The 12,638-nt window shown below is 53.3% G+C and overlaps 1 pseudogene; it reads right to left on the bottom strand.

Moving 5' to 3' along the window:
- Positions 1-4,063: 4,063 nt before the first annotated feature.
- Positions 4,064-12,386, bottom strand: LOC119109029 (methylcrotonoyl-CoA carboxylase beta chain, mitochondrial-like; annotated as a pseudogene).
- Between the last annotated feature and the right edge of the window lie 252 nt (positions 12,387-12,638).

The raw sequence follows: 12,638 nt of genomic DNA, 5'->3' as shown, positions 1-12,638 counted from the left end.
CTATGTACATCCAGATCCATCATGTCTGCTATCCATCAAATGCACACTCGTTTTTTGATTTTTTTTTTTTGGTTCAGACATGTGCCGGTGATTAATAGCGTAGATAAACCGTAGCATAGTAGATTATGACTGTGCAAAAGCAAACATGATGTTACATTATAGCGCCGATCGGTCGTCGCAGCCACAGTGGACGCAGGGTCTGACTGAGGTGTTTACACAGAACATTGACATCTGAAACTGCACAGAAGCGCCTGACAAACACTGCAGTAAAGGGCATGGGGCAATGACCAAAGGCGCATTAAATTCGGGTGTTCTGGGTGATAATTCACCATATAATTAAAATTCCAAGAACATACTTGCAACGAACGATGCTGCTTTTCAATGTAGAATTTGTCATTCAAAAGGATTGGTCCGTCCAGATTCGTTCCGTCATGAAACATTTAGGACGACGCGGCTGACTCTCCCGAATAGTTTGGTGTCTTTTTCCTTTTCTTTCACACTGTAATAATAATGCAAACTTTTGGCCTTACGTGGTTCTACGGGTGTCTCACCTAGTAGTAATTACATTATGACAGCGTTTAGTGCAGATGCTTATCGCCAGTTCGCAATATTTCGTGTATTCTGCATTTTATGGGCTCAAACACCGTTTGCTTGAATAATAATTGTCTGCTTGTTCGCTAAAGAACACAAATTCAGACGTTTGATGGAGCCAATCCGGTCAACTGAATATATAGACGCAGGTGACAGTAAGAGCTCAGAGTATACCATTAAACTAGGAGGGGGACTTAAGTGCATGCCGTTCTATGGTGCGATAGTTCTTGAAATCCTGCACACACGTATGCATATCCTAGTCTCAGTGTTATAAGCTTTCCAACAGTGTCAGAAGTCCAGTTGTTCAGCTGACAGGAATCTGCAAAGCTTGTATGAATTCGTTCCACCTGCGTGTTGTAATCTGTCTCCTGTATATGGAGATGATCTTAAGCACAACCAATGCACCAACTGATGTAAGCTACGGGCAGCATATGTCACATTTATAAAGGAATAAAGAACAACCGACACACTTCATGCTTGCATTGTTTTCACGACCATCTGTAGAAATGGCCATCTGCAGACATACACGCCTGTAGGCATGTCATGATCGTTAAACTTAGAATGTCGCAGAAACTCATGGCTCATGATGTGCATGCACTGCGTAAAGGTAAGCAGATTAAACGCGAGGAGAAATGTTTGCCATCTGTGGTTAGCTCCTGAACGGAGGAGGCCAGACTACATTTCGACATAAAAACGCTACGTGCTAACGCTAAGGTGTCAGGATAAGACGAAACATCTCCTAAAAACGGGATAGCCTTCATTTATATGACCTGCTTAGTCAGTCAATTTTCCCTCGTAAATTGAGTCACAAAAGTTGTTTGCTCGGGCATGGCGGACCAAAGTTCTCAAAACGCAGTGTTTGTGTATACCTTGACTACTCCACACAAAAATCATCCTCCAGAAGAGACATCTTTTTCCAAAAGCAAAGTCCGGGCTACACAACACTTCAGATTGTTTGATCCCAGAGTTGTGACAAACCTGTGCACTAATCAGACGGCTAAATGTTGGTCAAGTAGTTCAGTTCCTTGGTTTCTTGGAAATATTTCTTGATCCGTAGAAAACAGAGAGACTAATGCGCAAAGTGCGATGCGCCCGAGCACTGCAGTGCCGACGTCTGAAAATCCATTATTTTGCAGATCAAGATCTGGTTCCAGAATCGACGGACAAAGTGGAAGCGGAAGCACACGAACGAGCTGGAGCTGATGGCGCAGCAGTACTACGCCCACATGGGACTGTACACCCATCGGCCCGTGCACCTCAGCGACCGGCTCTGGTACATGGGACTGTACACCCATTGATCCGTGTACCTCAGCGACCGGCTCTGGTGCCCGGCACTGCGACAAACCCAATGACTTAACACACGCTGACCACATAACCTGACGTTTTTATGGACACCAATGATGATCAGTATTTCAAGGGACCTGCCGATGAGGAATCTGGGTCCTGCATCCTGATATCTGCGTTGAGATTCAGACAGATCTGCTCTCAGTTGGTGGGGACCAGTGCAGGTATACCTTACAAATTTTGCATAGTGTTGCACAAATTGCAGAAATCATCTCAGCACCCGATGAAACGGCAGAGATCTTACCTCAGAAACAGTCATTCTAACTATAATTGACGAAGCAATGCATTAATTATGTGTACAGCACCAGGCAGAGCGTATTCTCAAGGAGCTTCAACATCGCAGACGAGATGAATGCTGGTTATATCAGTTTAATTTATGCTTACAGTTTATTCCCACAGAATGTCGAGTCATCAAGCAATTCAACATAAATTCTTCCGTTCGATCGTGTTGTCGGTGGGCAATGCCATCACGGACCTTTTTATAGCGCTTTTGTTCGTTTTCTGATGTTAGTCTTGACAACCCATTTGATTACGATTTCGACATTCATGGAAACCCTCCACAAGCCCGACTTACAGTGTCCTCCACGTCCCCAGGCTGTTGACGCACGGCCTCCACCCGCCGGGCCCGCCGGCGCCGCCGCCGCTGCCGCCTCCCGGCTACCTGGCGCCATTCTACCCGGCGGCGCCGGCGGCGGACGGCCCGGCCGGCCGCCTGTTTGGTCCGCTCTCCCTGCCGGCTCGGCTGCCAGCGGCCGGCTCACCTCTGGAGGAGACGCTCCGCCGCGGCCTGAGCAAGCTGCACGGCCTGCCGCCGTCACCGCCCGGCCGGCGCGCCTCGCCGCCGCTGCTCTCGCTGCGCAATATGATAGACGGCACTACGGTCGGCAGGATAGATGGCGCTACTCTCGATATGCAAGGTGACGGCTCGCAGGAAGAGATTGACGTGGTCGACGCCGATATGTTGTAGGGGGTGGATGATGAGTGAGTGCAGTTGAGATTATCGATTCTTGATGTGGCAGACCCCACAGAAGTGGCCGTGTTGTCTACCATTAAAGCTGTATGAACTAAAACTGTCTGGCCGCTCGACACAGGATAAACCATTCGTGTTGCTGTTGTCTGTGCCGGCATTAGCGCGGAATGTGTGCATCATCTGTAAGGACAGGCCATATGATTTATTAGTGGGACATCATTTACCCCCTATAGTCAGCTGACGTTTTGTTAAGCGATATTTTAGTTGTAGGCGGCGTCTGGGACCGCATTCGTCTTATGCTGAGTTTATGTTGCATGTCGCGGGGCAACCGTTAAGTGTGACCGATTCGAGACATAATAATGTATTCTACTCTGTGCTGAATTCGCCGAGATAGTTATGAACCTGCTGTTGGTTCAGCGATACATCATATACAAATCGTCGTCCATACAAATGAATATTACTGACACGCACCTCCAATTAGTACCAGACACCGTTGACTGAAAACTTGCAGATGTCAAGCTTCATTTATTCGGTCTCAGTTTGAAGTCAGGATTCACATAGCATAATCTAAGAGTGAGCACCTGGAGCACCACGGCGTGAACCGGCAGCCTTTCACCCCACTACCGCAAATGCATACCACGATATCGTGCCGTCCATTTGTTCAATAGGACACCGTACTATGCCACCACATACATAAGGCGCCTGCCTTTACACTTTCGTGTTAGAAACCAAGGCAGGAAGACCTATCGCAATACGAAACCGGCACTTCAGCCGCCACATATCTATAAAAACGGCTTTGGTCTACGCATCAACACACGCTATTCCACCAACGCCACCAGTAGCACATCTAACCTGCACCGATCGCGTGTACAAAGTGCCACCGGGCACAACCGTATTGCACATCCTGTCGACTATGGGCCTCCGAGCAGTCGCACCAGCAATCTCGTCAGGGGCGCGACATGCTAGGTCATCACAAGGCCGACAGCCCTCCGACCACTCGATCAAGGGCAGGAGGCCTCACTCTCAGTCGCTGCCACTGGTGGGCCGAGGGCGGCGCTGGGACAGGCTACACGCAGGGCAGTACAGCAACACCCGCGAGCTCGCCCCGCGGCGGCCTCCGCACCCGCCAGCGCTACTCACACGGACCCCACGACGGCGCCCACTGACCCGTGCCACCGACTGCGCCCGCCCTTCCAGCCGCGCTCCGCCGCCGGCCGCGTGCGCACCGTCCGCTCACATGCGGAACACGCCGAACTTGGCGTCCGGGATGGGCGCGTTCAGCGCCGCCGACAGCGAGAGGCCGAGCACGCGGCGACTGTCCGCCGGGTCGATCACGCCGTCGTCCCAGAGGCGCGCCGACGAGAAGTACGGCGAGCCCTCCGCCTCGAACCGCGCCACGATCGGCGCCTTGAGCGCCGCCTCCTCCTCGTCGGTCCAGGGGCGGCCCTCGCGCGCGCGCTGGTCGCGGGTGATCTGCGCCAGCACGCCGGCCGCCTGCTCGCCGCCCATCACCGAGATGCGTGCGTTCGGCCACATGTAGAGGAAGCGAGGTCTGCGGGCGGCGAAGACGGCGCGTCAGAGGCGGCGCGGGGCAATCCTCCGGCAGACACGCGGTCAGGGCGGCGCGTCTGGGCGCGGCCCCGTCCGGCACCACGCGTTACAAGATGACTGAGTTAGGGTCGTCTGTAGGTGACAAGGGGTGGGCGACCCAGTAACACAACCTGTCTGACAGCACAACAAGCACACGACGTGCAGCGACCGTGTACAAACGCCTGCCTCCTGTTGGCATGGGACGGAGAGTACAACCGAGCTCACAAATCGTACGAGAACCAAATGCACCTTCAAAACGAGCCTTTTTGGGGGCAGGGGTAAAGTACACCGCGTATTGCTTGCAGCCAAACGCTCCCTGTTGGCCATTCCCGTCCGGTGGGCCGTAGCCCAGCAGTCGCGCGGTTCGGCCCACCTTCCCCAGCACACGCAACCCACCCGTAGGCGCGGCCGCACATGCGGTAGTCGGCCCACCGCCCCGGTACACGCGACTCACCCGCAGGCGCGGCCGCACATGCCGTAGTTGGCCCACCTTCCCGGCACACGCGACCCACCCGTAGGCGCGGCCGCACATGCCGTAGTTGGCCCACCTTCCCCGGTACACGCGACTCACCCGTAGGCGCGGCCGCACATGCCGTAGTTGCCGGCGCCGTACGAGCCGCCCACGATCAGCGTCAGCTTGGGCACCTGGGCGCACGCCACGGCTGTCACCATCTTGGCGCCGTTCTTGGCGATGCCGCCGGCCTCCGCCTCGCGACCCACCATGAAACCTGACGACGAACGGCGGGGAGGTCAGCCGACAGGTGGAAGGACAGACAGCCGCCGGCAGGTCAGACGACAGGCGGGAGGAACAGACAGCAAACGGCAGGTCAGACGACGGGCGGAAGGACAGACAGCAGACAGCAGGTCAGACGGCAGGTGGAAGGACAGACAGCAGACGGCAGGTAAGACGACAGGCGGAAGGACAGACAGCAGACAGCAGGTCAGATGGCAGGTGGAGGGACAGACAGCAGATGGCAGGTCAGACGACAGGTGGAGGGACAGACAGCAGACGGCACGTCAGACGACAGGTGAAGGGACAGACAGCAGATGGCAGGTCAGACGACAGGTGAAGGGACAGACGGCAGACAGGTCAGACGACAGCCAAAGCACTCTGCTCTAACACTCCGTTGTCTTTCTCCAATGCCTTCCCAGCACCTCCAGCTAACAGGCCATTACACTTGATGGTAGGCACCTGTGATGTTCTGCAGGAAAATGAGCGGAATCTTGCGCTGGCAGCACAGCTCGATGAAGTGGGTGCCCTTGAGTGCCGACTCGGAGAACAGCACGCCGTTGTTGCCGACGATGCCGACCGGGTAGCCGTAGAGTCGGGCGAAGCCGCACACCAGTGTGTCGCCGTAGCGCGCTTTAAACTCGTCGAACTGCGAGCCGTCCACGATACGGCTGATCACCTGCGGAGGAGGGGGCGGGGTCAGCGCCGCCGCAGGGGGCGGGGTCGGCACACAGCAGCGCCGCCGTAGGGAGGGGGGGGGGAGGCAGGGTCGGCACACAGTAGTGCCGCCGCAGGGAGGCGGGGCCGGCACACAGTAGTGCCGCCGCAGGGAGGCGGGGCCGGCACATAGCGGCGCCTCCAGCTGAACACGGCACACGCACGGGCGTGCCACCGTGTCCGGACAGCGTGACAGGGAGCAGTTATTGGCTCAGCTCGATCTCCTTCGACCGAAATAGGCCGCGACCGAACATACGACCCCGCTAAACACTGTGACACAGAGAGAAGCAGATGCGCTTTCGGACCAACATAGTCATGTATAGGCATGATAGCCTAACTGCAATTTCCCTCAGACAGTTATTTGTCGTCACCAGCTATTTCATAAATCCAAACACACTACGCACTTAAAGATCGCTAAAGGCGCACACTCGGTCCTATGATACGCAGATCCGCGCCAGGTTCGTGCATTTATGACTCAAAGTTTTAATTAAAGGTCACGCTAAAAGTATCCCTAATTAGCAGATCTACGCTGCTTCGCATACAACCCATTCCTTTCCCGCATAATTCACTGAAAAGTCTACTCAAGTCGGGCGACATACAGAATCAACAACCTGAACCCTTGCCAGCCTATCCTAAAGGCTCTCCCGGACCGCCAGTTAGAAGCGCGCCCCGCTGCTACCCCCGGGCCACCCTCACCTCACGGACGTCAAACGTCTTCATCAAGTTGTCGCCGACGATGCCGTAGAGGTCGCTGGCGGGCAGGCGCGGCTCCTCCGCTCCAGCAGCGTGACCGGCGGCGTCTTCTGCCGGTTGAGGTTGCGCACAGAGCGGCGCACCGTGCAGCGCGTGCAGGTCGTCCACGGCGTAGTGGTCCGTTACGCCCGAAGTGCTGCAGACATGGCGACACCGAGTCACAGCTGGTTGTCGCAGCCCGGCGGCGCCCATCCATGATAAGTTATCACACTACATTTGTAAATAACAATCAATCCCTTGGATCTCGCGGTATTAAGCATCACTCTGAACCCCGCTTTAGATCTTCTCCACATAAATACCCGAAACCAACTTATACAGTTTCTAATCAAGGGAGCAAAGTACAACAAATATAAGTCTAACTCACACTGGCGGTGGAAATCCGAAATAAGAAAAACCTCTTCACCACTGAAACCGCTTCTCTCATACGCAATGCAGGTCGTGATCCCGCCAATGACTCGCAGTTGGAGTCGCAAACCCGCCAATGACTCACAGTGGAGACCATGACCCCCGTGACACACTGAGGTGACCACGACCCCGCCAGTGACAAGCAGTGGAGATCATCAGCCTGCCATTGACTCACAGTGGAGACCATGACCCCACCAGTGACACACAGTGGCAGACGTGACCCCACCAGTGACACACAGTGGCAGACGTGACCCAGTCACTGACACATAGCGACAGTCGTAACCCGGTCACTGACCTGCGGTTACAGCCGTGACCCCGTGTAAGTCGTGACCCTGTCGCTGGCCTGCAGCGTAGGTCGTGACCCCGTCGTTGACCCGCACTTAAGGCCGTGACCCGTGTAAGTCGTGAGCCCGTCGCTGACCTGCAGTGTAGGTCGGCGCCGCCCAGGTCCTCGGCCGAGATGGCCTCGCCGGTGGCGGCGCGCACCAGCGGCGGCCCGGCCAGGAAGATGGTGCCCTGGCGCCGCACGATCACCGACTCGTCGGCCATCGCCGGGATGTAGGCGCCGCCGGCTGTACAGCTCCCCATCACCACGGCTATCTGAGCACGACGGCGGCGGGCGTCAGGCGGCCGGCGGCCCGGCGCGGCGCGTCAGCTGTTTGTCGTCAGCGACGTCTAGGTCAACCGACGCCGGCTCTGGACTTCTAAAGCCAGGCCAAAACGCCATCAAACGTCAGAAGCAGCTGCTGTTTGCATCTATTCTCGAGATTACCACAGGTCATGCCATTTACCACCAGTTCAAAAGCACAGCACACATCTCCGACGCCAACAGCAAAGGAAACACATACACTTAGTGAAAGACGACTGCCCGATATAACCCCAGCGAGACAGAAGTCAGTATACTGGCATACCAATATTAGCGCCAGACCAACGGATCCTCCCCACCCACCCTCTCTACCCAGCACCCGCCTGCGGAATGTTCTTGGCCGACAGGTTGGCCTGGTTGTAGAAGATCTTGCCGAAGTGCTCTCGGTCGGGGAAGACGTCTGCCTGGCGCGGCAGGTTGGCGCCGCCAGAGTCCACCAGGTACACACACGGCAGGTGGTTCTCCATGGCCACTTCCTGGGCGCGCAGGTGCTTCTTGACCGTGATCGGGTAGTAGGAGCCGCCCTTCACCGTCGCGTCGTTGGCGACGATCATGCACTCCACGCTGCGACGACACGGACGGCACGTCAGCGGGGGAAAGGAGGGTCAGCTGGGGGGGGGGGGGGGGGGGAATGGGATGGCATGGCATAACACGGGCAAATGAGTACGGTCACTTTAACACGTTGGGAATGGCTTTAATCCCGAAGCAATGTACGTGCACAGGCCATGATAATTTTGTAACATGTGCCAGGACGACTTTCGGACCACTCACGGCGAGTGTGCGGTCCACGGCTCCCGGGCCACACCTGGCCCATGCTCGACTATCTTGGGTCATAGCATCGTCTATCGCAGCGAGAATGATCACATGTAGGTGATACGTGATGCATGTTAGCCGACTGACTTGGGCTGACAGGAGCACCAGGGGAGCTCGAAACCCGGCCGTCTGTGTGAGCTACGCTGGACGTCTCAACGGCGGAGAATGACTTTGTGATTTGTGCGAATCGCATACAATATTTTGACGGCAGACCTTGAGTGGCAATCAGGTTGACTTTCTCGTGTAGCAGTCTCATCCAGTCTTGAGAAAAGCAACCTCTTACCACCTTTCCAGCGTTATGAGCCAAGTCAAAAATCGTAGTAATCTTAGGACATCGTAGCCAGGTCGAATGGTTGTTAACATTTCATGGCTGTTAACAACCATGGTTTCATGGTTGTTTACATCATAGTTATCGTAGTACCTGTTTGTATATAACATCAAATGAGCCCCGTCCAGCATGCTTCGACCACCCCTGGCCAAAAACGTCAAATTTGGGCAGTATAAGGTGATTAGTCTAACCAGTAGTGAATTTGCCCCCATAACTGCACATATTTTGTCTGATCCCCCAAGTCTTGCATCAGACACTGAAACAAGTGCAGGTTACATGCATTAGATTCTCCGCATACGTGCTTCAGCCCAGTATTTTGCGTAACATGCCGTTCAGATTCGCTAAACGTGCGACATCATACAGGTGCACCGATGCGGATATCAAAACAAATACAAATATCAGTCACCTGGCGTTTTCCCCTTGAGTGCGCCGCTGGCAGCATTTATCACGCCTGTACCCCGTTTTGAGCCGATGTCAAGCCAATGTCGGCGCTGGCCTGGCGTCGGCCGGCGGGCAGCTGCACTAACCCGCTGATGCGGCCCACGCCAGTGACGATGCCCCCGGCCGGCACCTCCTCCTTGCCGTACAGCTGGTGGCCGGCCAGCTGCGACAGCTCCAGGAACGGCGAGCCCGGGTCCAGCAGGCGAGAGATGCGCTCGCGCACCAACAGTTTACCTGGCAACGGACGCAGCAGGCGCTAAAGACACGCCTCTCACGAGATATTAGCCGGGCGACGACAGACACTGTGAAGAGGTAGAGCTGTTCCAAGTGTCGCAAAATGACCGAGGCGGTCGAGGTGCCCCTAAACATAAATGTCATCATCAAGTGACGATGTCAGTGCGACGTAGTCGTGGTTGGAGAAAAAACCTAATGAACACACGCGACGCAGCTGAGCTCCCCGGACGCCTGTTGGCTGAGCCAACGGACGGGTTAACTCAAACGTACGTTTGCATTAAAAAAGCATAAGGGGTAAAAACATGCATGCACCGCTACGTCTTTTCTTTCAACATTCCTCTGAACGGAAGGGCCGAACGAAAAACTTGAAGCAGGCTGCAAAAGACTACACTTTTAACGACACGAAGACCAAAATATAACCTCCCGCAGCCCCCATACAACCAGTGTGCATCACGCCCGGCCACGCACCTTTTGATGTATGCCGCTGTATCGCCTTCTCTCCGCCGCCGGCCACGATACGGTCCACGTGCGATGAAAGCTCGCCGACCAGTGCGGACATGCGCTCGTGGTTCTCCTGAAGAAGCCAAGGTCCAGGTAATCAAGGACTGTGCCGCACAAGTCGTGGCCTTTGGCCTACGCTCTGAAACTGGAGTACAAGTGCGACGCCTTTCGCGGGATGAGACTAGCGAGAATAATCAAATAAGCAAATAAATAATTACAGACATAGATGTGGCCACCCTATAAGTGAACAGCTATGTGTTATCAACAGGTAAGTGATGCACAACCATGGTGAAAAAGCTTGTTGCCAATGGGGACCCAACCAAAAAGCTCTTACCGACTCATTCGAATATCTCTTTCTAGATGCACTGTGATTTCATGTCACGCACACGTTAAAGAACGGTGCCGCACGGACATTGGCAACCTTTGGGACTCACCATACATGGACATTGTCAGTCCCGAGCACACAAACTGAATATCATCACATCAAAAACACACAATTAAATGTAAAGAGAACTGTGCTTCTCTTTGCCAAAAGTTGGATATCTAGGACTGGCTGCAAAGATCACTGTGAGACAGGAAAGTGACGACCTGCTGCGCCAAGTCATGCTGCTGCAGTTGGATATGTTATCAAGGTCCAAGCAAGTCATGTCATGTCTTGGGGCTTTACGACGCACTCAGCTGCCGAGGCTATGTGGCGCCGCCTGGCTCTCACCTTGGCAGGGAGGGCGGCCACCGCGGGGAATCGAACCCCGTACCTCTGGTTTCCCAGACTTGCAGCGGTTAATGCAGACACGTTAACCACTTTACTACGCACCACAAGCACCCCAAAATGCAAGATTATCGTAAATTTGAGGCTAGACAGTTAGAGGAAGGACAGCCCACAACCTAAAAATGGGACAAAACTACACTGGAAGGCACACTACTAACCAACTCGATTGCTGCTGCCGCAAAACAGCGGCACATAGGATGCATCAAGGGTGCCCCAAGGGTGAGGCATCCCAAATGCTGAACCATTACACTATATCTCCTCCCAATGTAAAAAACATTGTCATTATTTATATTAAGCTTCGAAGCATTCATGTGGTTCATGGAACTCACTCACTCCCCAAAACTTCAGATCTTCTTAACTTTGGGACATCTGCTTACCATATTAAATGGGCCATGTCCACCTACCATCAACTTTCCTGGACAAGTGTCATCAAATTCATGAATGTAATTGCAAAATTCCTTGCTAGAATTAGTGAATGATTAGGGTTTACATAACCACTTGCCAGGGTTAAGGGACACCCCCTATCTGGGCCGAGCATGCCTCTTTAGTTTGGATTGGGACACCATTGTGTGGCTGTTTGAGTGCCTTGATTACAAAGCTTCCACTACCAGACCTGCCCTATTTTCCAAAAAAAATAACTGTTGAGCTTCCAAGTGAAGAAAATGGCTGCAAGCAAAGTGGAGGACTCATCAGCAGCCCAAATAATTCCTTACTGAACAGGAGGGGGGCAATTGGAGAGATTTTAAGGTTGATTGGTTGATTGTTTTAAGGTTGATTTTAAGGTTGAGAGATTTCATGTTGTCCAGATACCCTGTGCTCTTCACCAGGCTCTATGTGGTACTTGCAGGATCAATCTGATTGCTAACCACCTTCTACATTTTCCTTGATTTCTTTGCATTTGCTTGGAAGCCCTACTGTAGCCAGGCCTCTGCAAGCTCATTTGCTAAGGCACTCTCCATCTCTCAGGGGCATTAAATGCAAGAGTCATTGATCAATTGGTCATATGCTCACATTTTAACCTCTGTCCTATAGGCTGAAGGATAGTCAGCACAGATCAATTCCATAATAATACAGCATTACCAAATATCATTCATGTTTCTGGTAAGTTCTCACCAAGCTTCAGACCCCTCTGGGAAGTCATATCTGCATTCCCATAAAATCCCCAAAACCCCGCAATAAAAACCCGCATCCCACCCACCCCATGCCACCTGCAAAACACCCATTTCTCACCAGGAACTGTGGGCTATTTCGATCTGGCTCTGTCCCAATTATTGGTGCAGTATCCAAATGGTAGGACCTCTTGCATGCTTGTCTGTGGTGAGGTGAGCGACCAAAACTCCATCTCAGACCACGGAGAAGAAGAGACATGGCTTGCACACCAAGAAAAGCTGCAAGAGAACACAAAGTTACAGATATTTGAGAGTGGAGACGACTGGAAATAGGAGGAAACACGAATAGAGTGGAGCATGAAACATTTCTCATAAATCAGCATTGCACGAAAAACCATGATACTTAATCGAATACGTAGAACATACAGTGAAGCTGCTTTTCAATCATGCAAATGCTTTATCGTTTCATCGCATCGCGGAAGTTCTGGTCCGTGATTGGAAACTAACCGGCTAACGCCAATTGCGAGCTTCTTATTGCCTTGCTACAGGCTTGCGTTTGGTACGAAATTCACTATATAAAAACGTAATATGCTGGAAATATTTACCTCGAAAAGAACTAAATAATCGTCGGACGAGCTTCCCCACCCACCGGACATTTGCACACTAAAACGAAGGCATACGGCAAACGCCTCCGCGA

The sequence above is a fragment of the Pollicipes pollicipes genome, unplaced genomic scaffold, assembly GCF_011947565.3.
Source record: "Pollicipes pollicipes isolate AB1234 unplaced genomic scaffold, Ppol_2.1 Scaffold_7223;HRSCAF=8565_pilon_pilon_pilon, whole genome shotgun sequence".
Classification (NCBI taxonomy): Eukaryota; Metazoa; Arthropoda; class Thecostraca; order Pollicipedomorpha; family Pollicipedidae; genus Pollicipes; species Pollicipes pollicipes.
The sequence above is the reverse complement of the archived record's forward strand: the minus strand, read 5'-3'. Positions and strand labels throughout refer to the sequence as shown.